The sequence below is a fragment of the Anguilla anguilla genome, chromosome 1 (genome assembly GCF_013347855.1).
Source record: "Anguilla anguilla isolate fAngAng1 chromosome 1, fAngAng1.pri, whole genome shotgun sequence".
NCBI lineage: Eukaryota > Metazoa > Chordata > Actinopteri > Anguilliformes > Anguillidae > Anguilla > Anguilla anguilla.
In genome coordinates, this window is record NC_049201.1 from 10,168,072 (window position 1) to 10,183,563 (window position 15,492).

At 45.1% G+C, this 15,492-nt stretch overlaps 1 long non-coding RNA gene across 4 annotated transcripts in view; it reads right to left on the minus strand.

Annotated features, from left to right (window-relative positions):
• LOC118222745 overlaps positions 1 to 15,492 on the minus strand; it is a 95,750-nt gene that overhangs the window by 46,672 nt on the left and 33,586 nt on the right. For 2 of the 4 annotated variants that reach the window (XR_004764325.1, XR_004764318.1), the window contains one exon: positions 1,351 to 1,713. The exons of the other annotated variants lie outside the window; for them this stretch is intronic. This is a non-coding gene — a long non-coding RNA (uncharacterized LOC118222745). Of the gene's footprint in view, positions 1 to 1,350; positions 1,714 to 15,492 lie in introns of those variants that run through there. 4 annotated transcript variants of the gene reach the window in all.

Sequence of the window (15,492 nt, forward strand, 5' to 3'; positions counted from 1 at the left end):
TTAGAACCCTTCTCCCCGTGATGTTTTATTTTTTTACATTTTTTTTTTAAACTGCTCTGCAGGTTTAAACAGTGAGCGCTTTTAAACACCCGATGAATATCCCTTTGTTTTCTCTTAACTGACAGATTTGCCATTTAAAAACACACGCACGCACACGCACACACACACACACACACACCTCGGTTCACGGCCCCCTTCCCGCTCCTGGCGCGGGGCTCCAGGTGAGCGCGGCCAGATGTGCGATCCCGGGATGGGCGCAGCTGCGTGGGGCTCGGAATGCTGGAGCGGCAGGGAGGCTTGGGGAAGTGGCCCTGGCTTGCATCATCTGTTTTAACTTGTCCATCTTCCCTGACAGACATGCTGAGTGCTGTTTTCATTCCCCCCAGATAATATCTTTTACAGTTTTTGCAAACTGTCAGCAGACCTCCAGCCCAAAACACCACCTGCCTCATCTCCCTCCAAATGCACCTAATCACTAGCAGATACCCCGACAGGGGCACTGTGATTTTACACAGCTCAGTAAGCTCCGAGATAAAATAATACTCACCATTACATACTGTAAACTTATAGAAAGGTGACAAATGTACATGCACAGGTTGAAGAACTGGAATGAAATGAAAGCTTCCTCAACAGTGGACATATTTCATCCTTTAAATCCGTGGCACTTCATATTATTCAACACCAGTTTTTAACTTGTTATATTTAAATTTAATAAAGGAGGCACGGTGAACGCAGTGAGGTTCCTAAAACCCTGCCATGTGCTGTGATTTCACCCAAGGCGGGGAACGAGACGGGCTTCATTTAATTCAGTTCTGTTCTCTCTCTTTTTTTTTTTTTCTGTCTGGGGGCCGCCTAAACACTTTTACACCGACGGGAGCAGCGGTGAAATTCTTCACATTTTTGCGCGAACCTGCGGTAATTTATTATGTGGGTGTCAGTCAAATTCAATATCATTAAAGGAATGTAAACTACGGAGCCCTTTTGCCAAATCGTGAAAAATGGTCCTCTCACCCGGGTTACTCCGAGCTGCGTTTTCATCAGCACCGTTCTGCGAAGCAATTTATTTCTCTGTGAGGAGAAGAGCCCGGCCTTCTGACGCGCTCTAGAAGCGTCTCTTAAAAGCCCATCGGAGCCCGTGACGACCGCGCAGGCATCCTGTGTTGGTTTTTCTTAGGCACGGCTCGTTTCTCCTGTTGACCTTGCGAGAGCGGCGGGTTGCTGGTCTCTGATACCTGTGGTTAAGCCGTACATTAAATGACCCCAAAATCAGTGTAACTCCTTTCGGGATTTTTTTTTTTTTTGAGAGAGAGAGAAAGAAAAATGGAAAGCACCACAAAGATGTCTGCGGGCCGCATCGGTCGAGGTGCTCAGCCAAGCATAAAATGCGCCATTCAGACAATGGTTTGGAGCCAGAAGCCGCCTTCCCATCTTCGGAGGTAATGATTACCCGGGAACAGCGGAAAGCTTTCCATTTTCATTTTAGAACCCCTTTCAGATGAGCCTGTAATGTTCAGCGGCTCAGCTTGGAGTTAAAAATCAAATCTAGCGGGAGCAGCGGGGGATGAATCTCTTTAAGGCGCATAAAAAGGACGGGCTCCATTATTTAGGAGGTTCCCCCTGCTTGTTTACAGTGAAACGGATCCGTGTGGCACCTCCAAGCCCACGTTTGCTGACAGCTTGATGGCCTCTTTAATCGTGATTCACTGGCCAGATCTTGAGGAATAAAAACGGAATTCTGTTAGTCACTGAAAAAAAAAAAAAAACACAAGTCATAGTTACCAACGGTCTTGGAATGGCCCCACACCCTTTGTTCAACATATCGCCTCGAATGAACCAAATAAAAACTTTGACCCGAAACGATTACCGATTACAGCTGGAGCAATGGACTCCAGACCTAAGAGTGAGGGGTTCAAGCCTCTGTGCTTTTTACCCTTGAGCAAAGTACATCCTAGTGGATTCCACTGGCAAAAATAGGGTGGCCTGGGTAAGGTTTTAACTTTGTTAGCCTTCTTGTTTCATGCACTATCGTGTAGGAAAAGGCGGGGGGATCTTCTCATGTTGAACAGGAAAACGAGACTGAACACAATGGGATCCGATATGATGAGAAAGAAAAGGAACCAGGGCAGCCTTATCGACAAGCAGCACGACCACAATGGAGGATATCTGCAGGTTTTCCTATCTTGGAAGCACAATGACCAAAACAGAGCAGGGGAACGAACAAAGACGTCAGGCCAAGGACTGCCAAGGTGAACACGCCGTATGTGGTTCTTGTGCCTTTCAGGACGAGCAAAAAGAAACATCCATTCAAAAAGCTGAGACTGTGGTAAATGGACTGCATTTATATAGCGCTTTTATCCAAAGCGCTTTACAATTGATGCCTCTCATTCGCCAGAGCAGTTAGGGGTTAGGAGTTAGGTGTCTTGCTCAAGGACACTTCGACATGCCCAGGGCGGGGTTTGAACCGGCAACCCTCCGACTGCCAGACAATCGGTCTTACCTCCTGAGCTATGTCGCCCCTCCATCGCCCCTCGCCCTCCATTACTGTTAAACAGTAATGACAGTCCAGTGGTGCTTTATGGGAGAGAACACTGAAAACATGTGACACAAGTTAAAGGTATTCATATGCACCTCCTACGTGCGACATATCATACACATCAGATTACTTGATTAAATTTAGAACCAAATTCGGACATATGTTTTAAGCCTTATTTTGTGCCAAAGCCAGGTAATCATGGTTGACTGTAGCCAGGAACTCCCCAAGGAAAACACAGACGAGGAAAATCAGCTATGGCCTAGGAAAAAAAAGAAAGAAAAAAAAAAAGCTTTCAACGGACTTTCCAACAGACCATGCAGAGGTTAAACAAGAAGCTCAAGACTGCAACAAGTGAAGTGCAGTGGGGAAGCCATGGGACCTATGAGGATTAAATCACATAAAGGCACAACTGCAAGCCAGAGCATCTGTGCTCCCAATGGACAAGGTAGCATAATGCCTAATGAAAACTGTCTTTAAATCTTCACCGTCCATCAATTTAATGTGAGGCTCTGTTACACCTGTAGAACACATCTGCTTTAACACCCTCCAGCCTACCTTACAAAATATGTGTGGTGTTTGCAAGTGTAATGGATACACAGACGGGGGAGGACTGTGTAATGTTCAACAGCATGTAACCATTAGGACTGCTTTAAGGAAGCCGAGGCTCTAACCCAGAGCCCGCATTGATTTCCAGGTTCATATATCTTTAATGAGGGGGATTAAATACTTGTTTAGGAAGCACAACCTTGGGCTTAAGTGGTGTTTGCCAGCGCAGCTCATAACACCGAAGACCCGGCTAAAATCTCCCCACGGTGATGCCAGTAATTTGGGCTTCTGTTTGCAGGCCATTAGTGCAGTGATGTCATAGCTCTCCTGGTCCTCCAGCTTCCAGTGCAGGTTAGACCCATCCAAACAAGCTTTATCTTACAGGTATTTTCTCCAGACACACAAACATGCATGAGCATCTTGATAAAAAACTCTAATACATGAAAGTGTGTGGCCCACATAAGGGTTTATTTTATTTATTGTAAATACTTTTTAAAACTTTATTTCCTCAGACACTCTTATCAAAGCTTCCTACAAAGGCACCCTGAAATTTTATCTATAAACAGTTCAATGAGCAGGATGTGCATTTGAGTTTTGGAGAAATCCCATGGTGAGAAACAATATGAAACCAGTTTTGGTTGGTCATCTACATGCACCAACAAATTAAACTGTTGTTTACACATGGTGCAATACCAAGACCTATCTAGACCTTTGAGATGAAATCACAGGAATCATAACAGATATACAGTAATTGAAGGCCTTCTTCATTTTCTAGAAAGACTGGAGTGAAATCAGGCAAACGGCCCACCGACAGTTTCAAACACATACCGTAGACTGCCTGGAGAGACTACCTCGCGAATAACGCACAAAATGTACGCCAGCTCTATCGATCACGCTAAAATCTCCTCTGCATAATTTACCCGGGCTTATCATAGCATCATTACCAATCTGGATCCGAGATATGGCCGCGATACGGCAAATGGATCTGGTATTGATTTCGCAGGGAGCGAGCGGCAGATGGAAGAGCGCGAGCGAGAGCATTCATCAGAGAGGAAGGGAAGAGTGCGGAGCACATGCAGCACGTCCGTCCAGCGTTAGATGATACAGGAAATCTGTCCTCAGGATACAGCGTTCGGAATGCCGGATCGCTCTCATCAGGTTTAATATCAATGATAGGAAATCCTCCTAAAAGGCGGAAAAGCCTGGGTCTTTCATCTGCACTGCACTCAGCGCCTCAGCACTGGGAATGTTTCAACATTTATCCACTCCAATGCTTTTGGTCACAGTGGTGTACCCTTTCTTCTTCATCATCTCCTTCTTTTTCATTGTCTTCTTCACCTTCTTCTGTCTTCTTTTTCTTCATTGTCACCTTCTTCGTCTTCTTCAAATGTAAAATATGAATTCTTATATCTAATTTATTTTAATTACTATCTCGTATATCGAATATCTATTGTTTATAATGAATGCATTTTACACATGGCTATGTTTATGTCATACATTTCACAATGTTTTTATAACAGTCTTCCATTGTGAATTTATGCTCATATATTAATCACTAACAGCAATCTCAAATGAAAGTATGTCAGCCGCATGTTTCATATTTCAGAACGCAGCATTGCTTTGGGTCTCCTTTTGATTGCTTCAAAAGCTGAGAGGACTTACATAGTATTACGCAGCTCTATGATAAAAAGGTGCATGAGTCAGCCCGCAACCCTGTAAACTCTCCAGTGCTTGACACAGAGGACCCCAATCACATCAGCTGCATGTGAAACATGAAAGCCTTTATGATTTACCTACAGTATGCCTGATTTTTAAAATCCCAGAGGATTCGGAAAACCTGATGGGATTCAGAACGGAACAATCGGCTGAAATAGTACAGCTACCATCACTTGGCCAATCAATGTTATTCTTTGTGGAACTGAACTGCTGTAAGGCCCCAAACATTATGTTTGAAGGAGTTCTTTCCTACATTCCATTAAACATTCACTCTGGAAATGGATTTCAAGAAAATGATACCATGAAGATTATTATCAGTTGCGATTATTTGAGGAAAATGTGACATGTATAGAAAACTGAGAGCTGGGGTTTGTGAAATGGCTGTATTTGGATTATAGAATGGAATAAAGCAAGCTATTTGGGCATCACTAGTAGAGACATGTCGGACAATCAAAAAAAAAAATACATTCAAAACATACTATATACAGCTGTTAAAAATTTTACTTTGAATAATATCTTACTATAGGGAATATTATTCACTTTATTCAAATCTAGTACAACACGTTGTGTAAAAATGTATGCATTTCCTGGAACATACAGGAGCATACAACATACAAGAACATACAACTGTTTAATCTCTCTTCAAGGCCAACATAAACCAAACCAAAAAACCTTCCCAGATTAACCTGGTGCCATATCACAATGTCTTCCCTATGGTGGCAGAGGTCAGGTCTTACAGACAACAACAGCAGTTTCTCAGCCAGCGATTGACAGCCTACAGCAGGTTCCATCTGACTGAAACAGTAAACACACCAGCCTCTTGAACTTGGACTAGCTGTTTGAGCTATTGCTGAGTGCTAATTCCAGCTGTGTTGTTGAACTCTTGTCTTCTTAAAGTTCTTCTTGAGACTACGGTATCAAAGAACACGTTACAGGAGCACATACTGTAAAAATAAATACCCTCAGTATTTCAATGTAGGTATGTTCCAGACATTCTCAGAACAGTTGATACACCTACACAAGCTTTGCATCTCTCCATGCTTGTGCACCATACAGCTCATAAACAAATTATTCTAACCACAAAATTTATTTTAGAATGACCTCACTACACTACTGGAGTGGGCTTAGAAATTTGTTTGGAAAACAGTTCCTAAATCAATAGCAAACTGCAAACTGAATTAAGAAAAAAACTAAATGCACATTAATTTTCACGTGTGCAACTATTCTGGCACTACACATTTGAATTTTTGGAATTATGGTGTAATTATAGTGTTAATAGCTGATCTATAAATAGCTCATATCATTAGACGATTTTAGCTTTTCAAGTGATGTCACATTATTATTCATTCTGATATCAAAATTACATTTAATATTTTACATATTTTCCAATTATTACTACTACTACTACTACTACTACTACTACTAATAATAATAATAATAATATACTCTCACCAACACAACTGCAACCTGGTGACCAACTACTGTCACTTGGGAGTGCTGGGCAATCGTGTCCTGCATGCATAATTAGGGCCTCAATGTCACATTGGCCTGGAAGTGGAGAGTTCCCAATGGCTGAGCACCTGTGGAGGTGGGGCCTGTCCCTCAGGAGGCGGGGCCTGTCCATCGTTCAGTCTGAGGCTGGTCTCCTGCCCACTCAGCTCGCCCCTGTAGCTCAGGCACATACCGCCGTATCCAAAATTCAAATGAGACCCACTGTTCTGCTCGTGTGCGGTAGCATTCAGAAATAATGAGTTCAGTGACATCATTAGTTGCTACAATAACAGCACCAAGGAGACTGCCGCATCTTGGTCAAGGCTCAACTTTTTCCTGCATATCCAGCAAAGTTTGTGCTTTTGGTTTAACGCAGAACAAACAGCAAGCTTTTTGAAAATGCGAGCAAGTGCACCGCAAGGCTGCATGTGTCATGTTATATGATTTGGAACTGGAGCTGATGCGAGCTCTGAAATTGGGGATGAGTACTACAGTACACGTCACACCTCAGGACATGGCTGTGGTTATCAGAATTTGTTGTATCAAATGTGCCAGCTTGCTCGCAGGTTTCAAAGTACGGAATATAACTTCAGAACTTAGCAAAGTCACCTACTGTGCTAACCAAACCACCTGGCTATTTCTTTCCACTATCAAACTTCTGTTGTTTGGCATGGCAGCCAGGTTTGGGCATACGAATCAAACAAACAGCTGTGTTCTTGCCACAGCTCAATACTGCCCTGTCAAATGTGCGCTCTCACCTTGGTGCTAGAATCATGTTGCCATAGGGGGTTCTTTAACAGCTCGTGCTACCTTGTGTGAGAAATAGCTGCTGGAGCCTTGCTTTGGTAGATGGTAAATCTCCACTGGTTGCAGGCAGTCCTTCTCATTGAGATCCATAAAAGATTCAAGGCTTCTAAGTGCTCACACCAGGAAATAAAGAAGCTCAAACCTTAGCACTCGCGAGCTTACATTAGATTAAATGTTGTAATTTTGGCTTCAAAGTATTTTTCCAATATTTATTCACCACACATCCAAGCAATCCCCATATTTGAGAATGCTACTTTGTCGCAATGCAACAATTACACTCGATGAGTAACAGGGCATGTCAATCAACTGCATTTCTCTCTGAGGTATCAACCCACATTACTGAGAATCATTTTATTGCTGAATTAGTTGTTTCCTATGGCTCCAACAGTATACAATTCTCTCAAAATTAGCAATAAAAAACCCTTAACTTTACTTAATTTCATAATTAAATTAATCTGAACTAACTGTGCAATTGTGTAATGGGGTGTTACCGAAAGAAACAGAAAGAGGAACAAAATAAATGAAGAGCAATATTTCCTCTCAGGAAAGGGATATCCTGAGGTAAAATTATATAGACCTTAAGTGCTGACAAAGATATTGTATTTTTCCAGCAACCCTGCCAGAAAGTAGGACAAAAGCTTGGAGTTTATTCTAGTTATCCATTTGCATGTTTTATTTGTTTAAAAAAAACACAGATATTAAAAGGCTCTCAAATCTATATATACAAAGGGCAATGCAGATATTATGTTTTACTATTATGTTCTAGTATATCAGTTTAGTTAGGTAGAAGTGCAGGCTCAGTTCCAAATCAATGTCCTCTTAAGGCTGAAGGAGCCCATATTATTTTAACAGCTCTTGTTTGTTTTTTTCTGTTTGATTAGTTGAGAATGCTCACAGATGCATGTGTTATCTCCACTCTGTGAACAGTGTCATAAATGTTTTCACAGCATCAAATACCTGGGAAGAAAATCTGTCAGCACTGTGAATCTGGTGAATGGAGTTTTAATAAAAATAAATACGCTGAACATACAGGTATGGGGAAATAGGTGAACAATTCACTCATTCAAGCAATTATGCCTTCCTGTCACAGTTGACATGAAGTGGTGATTAGCCAGGATGACATGATGAACCATAACTTTAAGTCTGAAATGTGAAAAAAAATTCAAGCAACGTTCTAACCTTGCAGCAAGCAGCTAAATCATATTTTGCAAGGGAGTAATCGACATAGCTAGAAGAACACACACCAATTAATTGAATATAGCACATTCACACAGTCTGTGTCTGCTCATACCCAGGGTATATAAAGCGTGCGCACACATACACACACACACATACAAACACACACATGCGCACGGACACAGACACAGACACACGCACGTGCACAGAACCAGGTGGAGTTATTCAGGGTGAGCTTGGCGACACCGAGGCAAGGTATATGGACATGCGCCCTTGTTTATAAGATTGTCACTCCTTTAATAAACATGGCTGTTATTGGCCTAATACTCAAACACATCTGCAGATACTTAGCGTGTTTTAAGGAGACATCTGGTTTTGAAAGAGAACACCGCGAGCTCCGGGATCTGTTCAAAAGAGAGCAGAGCACACGTTCTGTCCAGGAGCCGGGATTCTACGGTATGAGATGTTCTATAAGCGTACGTAGCGAGATACAGACATCTTGAGAAACAAAATGGATAATTATCTAGATCTCAATCTTTGCAAATTTGGTGAACTGTGAGACTGCAGCGATCACACACCGCGGTGAAGCTGAATGACCTTTAACAGCACTGTAAACGATAATAGAAGCACATAAAAACTCGCCCGACGGTCACAAATTACAGGCTAACCTGGCTGTAAATTCCGCCCGTGAATAATTCACTATTAGCGCTGATTTTGAAATCTGAGGTTAATGGATCGGTTAAGGTGAGGATTTAATCCGGGCCCTGAGGGGCCCACTATTTTCGAACGCTTCCCCCCCCCCCCCTTCCCGATGAACAACAGAGGAGCGGAGAGGAAGGCGGGTCTGCCCCCGCGTCCCGTCTGCGGAGGGGCAGCCCGACGCTCGCCCCGCGCCTCTCCCGCACTCCTCTGAGGAAGTCCTTGAGCGGGGTCCGCGTGGAAACGGCCGGGTCCAGCTGCATCGGATGTTCCCCGAGCCCCCTGCCCGTCACGGGATCGTCTGTTTTCGCTTTTTCTTAATTACGGTCGCCACGCGCAGGTGGAGCCACGCTATCTTCGGGAGCTATTTTTGTGGGTCCCGCTGCAAAATAACCCCCCCCCAAAAACGCTGCCAAAGCTCCCACTTCCCCCCCATTCTTTCTCTCTCTCTCTCTCTCTCTCCCCCCCTCTCTCACTCCCTTAATTTTTTTGGAAGAGCTTCATTAGCTAGTGGACAAGAGAGGTTATGTGATGTATGACGAAGCCAGGAAACACATTTTTCAATACATTAAATTTCGGGAAGCATCTTTCACAAACGTCTCCGCTATTAGTTAACCTCAGAAAGGGGTCATTTGAATTTTACAAAACGTTCAAGGTAGGGTAAAAGTACTTAGGAAGGGGCGTGGGTCAGGGAGCACTGCTTTTCATAAAACTTTTGACTTTAATTATTCTCTCATGCTGTTAGCGTTGGGCGGCTGAGAGAGGGAAATGCGGCAGGGGAGTCACATTAAATCTTTTTCTGTTAAACGATACCTCGGCAGAGTAATGTGGCGAGCCTCGAACAGATAGATGGAGAGATAGATAGATTAGAGACGGAGAAAAAAAAACAGAGGGATAAGGCAGTGCCAGAGTATCGAGTGGCCTCTCGTAATGGAGTTGGCTTCTTATTTCAATGCGCTTGATAGAAAACATAAGCCAGCGGGGTATTGAATGACGCCCTAATGCAAGGATATGCTAATGCATTTTAAGACGTCCTACGAATGCGGCATTTTGATGCATTGAATTATTCGGTGAGCTCTCGTATGTTTGTGGAATTCTATGAGGAAACAGCGATAGCATTTGATCTCCCACACAATCAGATTAAACAGCTGAGGGACAGGACAGGACTCGTGGCAGAAATGACTATTTTGCAGCTTAGAATAAAATTTAAAAAAAAAAAAAACTCTGACTTGTGATCTTTCCTGGCTGAACCGGCAGGAAGTCTGTCTGCTTTTGCTAGCGGAGCCTGGGCAAGAAAGGGTAGCTCCCTCAGGAAGGACTTCTGGGCTAGAACAAAATACGGTGGGGAGGATGCTCAGTTTGAGACCGAAAGGACCTGGGTTCACATCCCAGGTGTGTCTCTGTGTGTTTGTACCCACAAGCCAAGGATCATCACCTTTGGTGGGAATCCAGCTGAATAACAGAATTGTGACCAATGCCAGTGACTCCGGCCAAGGAAACAGAGGAAAAAAAACACACAGCAGCGGGAAAAAAGGCATTGAAGATCACAGAAAAAAGGGACTGAATGACTCAGCTCACCTTCTGCATTGTCTTTTAGCAAACCTGCGGCAGACTGAGCTGCTGCCTATAGTTACCCATCCAGACCAGAGTCCATGAAAGTCAATCAGCCGGTTGTCCAACATGGCTAGAGCCTCTCCCAGGGCTGGCTGTAAAGCCTGAGATCTCGTCACACGGAGCGACGCGGCGAACAGCCTGACCTTGCAGAAATTTTTCGAAAGGAATTCCCCGGGGTGAACCCGAATGAACTTGTGCATGCTCAACCGTAGGTACAGTCATTCCCCCAGCTGTAATAAAGCATGGCATCCTTCCTGACATTTCCCTCATCCCTCTCCAAGCCATGGGGGAACATAATTATTAATAACATCGCCGCTAGCCTAAATTAAGGCTCTCGCTCGGCGAGGGTTACATCTCAATAAATATGCATGTTGCTAAAATTGGACGGGGCAGTCTCATCTGCCGTGTGACACTGCATTTCATCTCCGAGCAACTTACCTGTCATCGGCAATGACAATAGAAGGCAAGTGTGCGGAAGATGTGCAGGAAGTTGTGGAGACATGTGACCTCCAGAGGCCTCGTTACTGAAAGATGTTTGGTTTTGAATGGCATCTATGAAGTGGGCTCATGGGTATTAGTATTAGCAATGCACTTCTAATAATAATAATAATAATAATAATAATAATAATAATCATTATTATTATTATTATTATTGTTGTTGTTGGTGGTGTATGGTTTTCATTATTAATTTTAATGATATAAACTTGCGTATTATATGGTACAAAAAAAAAATCATACAGTATTACAAACATGATTTTCCTAGCTATGCTGCAGAAATATACATCAATATACAAGTGCAACCCTGAATTATATGCCATACCATTTTGTTACAATTCTACTCCACCATTTTTGATACTGTACAGAATATAAAAAAGATTTAAAAAAACATTTTGCCTTGCACTTTACAAAGTCCAGCCATGACGCTGATCTGCAGAAGGAGATTTCTGACTCACCCCAACCGCACACACATTAGTCCAAAGGAGAAATTTATGGTTTATTAAAACAGGGGGCCATTAACACCTTCTAACTTTTCCAAAAAATGCCAGTGCGGGAGCTCCCCTGGGAGGGGGAGTCTGGAGCGGGGCCTAGGCGAGAGTGAATGGAAGTGATTCAGATGTGATGACCACGAAAAGGTCAGGAGCGAGGGAAGAGAAAAAGAAGAAGAGGAGGGAAGAGGGAGGAGGAGGGGGGGGGGGGAAGACCTTAAAGACATTTATAATTCTGGCCCTGCGAGTATCAGAGTACACACCATAAAGAGGAGCCAATCAGCACTGAATCATCCGGGAGTGCCAAAGAATTCGGAACATGTGGAGGACGCCTTTCCCCCCCGTGCCGCGTTCCCGGCGTTGGGGACGCTCCCTCCGAGCTGATTGAGGTTAATGCACCGGACAATGAGCGAACGCCGGCCTTCTGGTGTGCATTACGCTCATCTGAGGAGCGCGCTCTTGCTTTTCAGGGTACCGCCAGCCAGCGCCGCAAATAATATTTACCAGATACACAGCCAACAGCCCAGCATGTGGTATCAGGCCCAGCTGGGAGAGAGCGGGTTCGGCATTATTCACTCCGACCTCATTAATGTTTGTGCTCTGCGTGCGTAAAAAAAAGATGCAACTGTCGGATTTAGTGCTCAGAGTGTACTCTGATTTCCCTTTCTGCCACTTTTCATACTGTTAGGTATTTTTATTCTTGGTTAAAAATATATTTCTGGGACTTGGTAGAGCTGAAGGAGAAGGGGAGCCCTCTCTCTTTTTCTCTTGGGTGAGAGCGCACACTCTGAGATGTGTCTCGTGATCTTTGAGGAACACACGGCAGGATAAATCCACTTGGAGGGGAGAATGTATCCCAGGATCCTGAGCGCATCCGCTGATGGGCTGACAGCCTTGTGCCAAACGCAGCACAGGTGCGGGTGTTATCGGCGTGTGCTTCCTTACAAATTCCAGAAGAACCTTCAACCTCAGCTACCTGCCGCACCACCAATCACACACAGCCCTGTGTGTGTGTGTGTGCGTGTGTGTGCGTGAGTGCGTGTGCGGAGGCGTGTTTGTGTGCAGTTTTTTTTATTAAAACCACACACAAAAGTATATCCGCAGCACTGAAAGGTGGATATTTGATGGCCCTTTGGTAACAGGATGCTACCAACAGTAGTCTCGGCAGAATGGGCTACAGTTCACCCTGCTCTGTGGGGAATTTAGACAGGTAGACAGACCGAAACATACTGCTATGGAATTATATTAAAGTGTGTGGTGTGTTGGAATTCTATGTGAAACATGTAGGGAGGAGGGCCTTATGGGTGGCACCCTTTCATTATCACAGTACATGATATCATTGTGCAATAAAAAGATTTGAGCTTTTATGTGAAATATGCATGGGATAAATATATCGTCAAAAGTCCACACAGATTTTGATTGTGAATTTCTATTCCAATTTCTATTTCGTCCGGAAAAAAAAAGAAACAGAAAAGGATACAGAAAGCAAATCTGCAGTTCCACGGCTGAGGAAAGAGGCCGTGATGTTGAAGGATCACACATGCTCTCCGGCTGCGTCAGTAACAAGGCCCCACAAAAAGAGGCTTTCAGACCCCCGCAGCCGAAAGAGCAGGAACAGTCACTGGAACCCGGCCCTCTCGTCAAGAGGGCGGACGTGTGGAATCTATGACCTCATGCGAATCCTAACAGATTTATCTTAATAAACTGGCATCATCTCTCCAGCTCCCTGGCAGTCCCAAGGGCCCGGTGCGGTGCGGGTGCGGGTGCCGTCCAATCCCGAACCACTTTGATGTTAACTCTGAGAGCTGATTGGCTGCCCGAGTGAGACTCGCTCACAGTTGGAAGCATTTAAACAGAGCTGTTATTGCGTTTGCCTCGGCTGCGAGCTGAGGTCCCAGAATGCCCGCCGTCGGCCCCGCGTTGTTTTTGCAAAAACTTGGGGCCTGAGATTTTTTGCCTCGGGGCTCCCCGTCACCGGGACGGACCCCACGGACTTCGGTGTTTAATGTGTACGTCTAGGTACACTCTGCGGAAAAACAATCCCAAGGCTTATCTGCCTACATAATAAATCCATGTCTATCATCATTCAGCTGAAAGAGTCATTAGCACTATAGGACCAGAGGAGGGGGCACTGGGGTGTGTGTGTGTGGGGGGGGGGGGTGTGTGTGGGGGAGGAGGGGACAAAGGAAATGGCGCAAAGCTGGAAAAAGAAAAATTGGACACGCTGCTTATTTTTGTAGCCTCTTCTACTATAAATGGAGTGTGAGGCAGGGATTCCGCCCGCAACGACTCTTCCTCGCAAAAGACAGGCCGCTAAAAATAGTGCCCCCGAGCCCTCGGACTGTCATTGTTTCGAGCCCCGGACGAAAATACCGATGGCTTCAGGGGTTACGATCCCGCGGGAGCCAGATTTCCCCGATGCCCACATTTAGGTACCAAAAAAAAAAAAAAAAAAAACATGGAAGACCGAGCCAAAATTCTTGCGGTATGTTTCCTCTCTAACCCCGGAGTCTCAGGGCAGTTTGCAGTAGGAAGCAGGCTTATTCCCCACTTGTGCATTCTAAGCAAAAAAAAAGAAAAGAAAAAGAAAAAAAAAACCAATGGACTTCAAACTGACTTGTCAGTCCCTCCGCGTTGCATCCATAAACTGTGTGCTGTAGACAGGCTCGGCATGAGGCCTACGCTCAGGGTCTGTGGACTACACCACTGGAGTGCACCCACGGGAGGCCACTCTCAGCTAAAGTACTAACACAGCTACCACGCTGCTATTGACCATGCACCGCTGGATGGCTTCCACAACTGTCTGGTGAGCACTACAAACATCATGTTCTTGCAATTCGTTATAATTACATAAATGACTAACACGTCCAATTTTGGACTTCTGGGGGAAAAAGCTTAATCTATACAGGTAATAAGTCATGCAGGCTTTTCTTTGAGCTATTTATACTGGTATATGTAAGATTTTGCTTTAAAACTATCACCCAGCCATGCTGCTCTCTATAAACGGACACAAAAAGGGAGTGCATGCTTTCGTTTATTTCTGCCTTTACTGTGTATTGTATCTGTCTAGAATGTAACCTATACACAGCCCTTCTATCTCTCCATCTCCATCACTTTCCGTCTCTCCTTCCACGGACTGCAGAGCTGCAGGTAAGCTGGAGAGGAGCCAGATCGGCGCTGTGCTTCACCCGCGCGGTGCCCGAGGGCCGGGGGGGAAAGACGATACCGCTGCATCAGATCCCGAAACAAATATGGAGCAGAAACAGCCAGCGGGCTCACAGCGGCCCGCTCCGGCCTGCAGCTGAGGTTAATGCGGGGTCTCACCTCCGCGCGGCGGGCTCTGTACGCCCCCCACCCCCTCTCCCCGCGCCCCCCCGCGTGCGCGCGGCCTCGCTCGCTGTGGCCTTGCCAGGAGCTCCGTTTTTCCTAATGCCCTGTTCCGTTCCATCAGCTTTATCAGCTAAGATGGAGCCCCCTCTTCCTGCTGCGTCCTGATCTCCAATCCCACCGGTGGGTGGGGGGGGGGAGCTTTTATTCTGCCTACCTCTATCTCATAATTCCTTCCATTCCCCCCCTCCCCCCTCCCCCTATCCGCCCCCCCATCTAAAACTGTGCCTGGATCCCAACCTGGAGCCTTAGTCTTCCGGTCTACAAGACCAGCCCCAGCCCCCATGAGATCATCGAAATAGCAGCAGAGCAAAAGGCCCTCATTTCCATGACAACTTTTTTCCCACCCCCACCCCCCACCCATTTTGAGATGCCAGAGGCTAGCCGAGCGCTTCCGACATTCAACGTTTTTTGCACATGTGCTGCAGAAGGTGGGGTTGGAAGGGTTGTCTAGTCATAAAACTAATAATTACGTTTCGGAGTTAATTTAGTGTTCCCTGGGCCGGCCTTTCCAACGAGACAGAGGCGGGTGCTCGT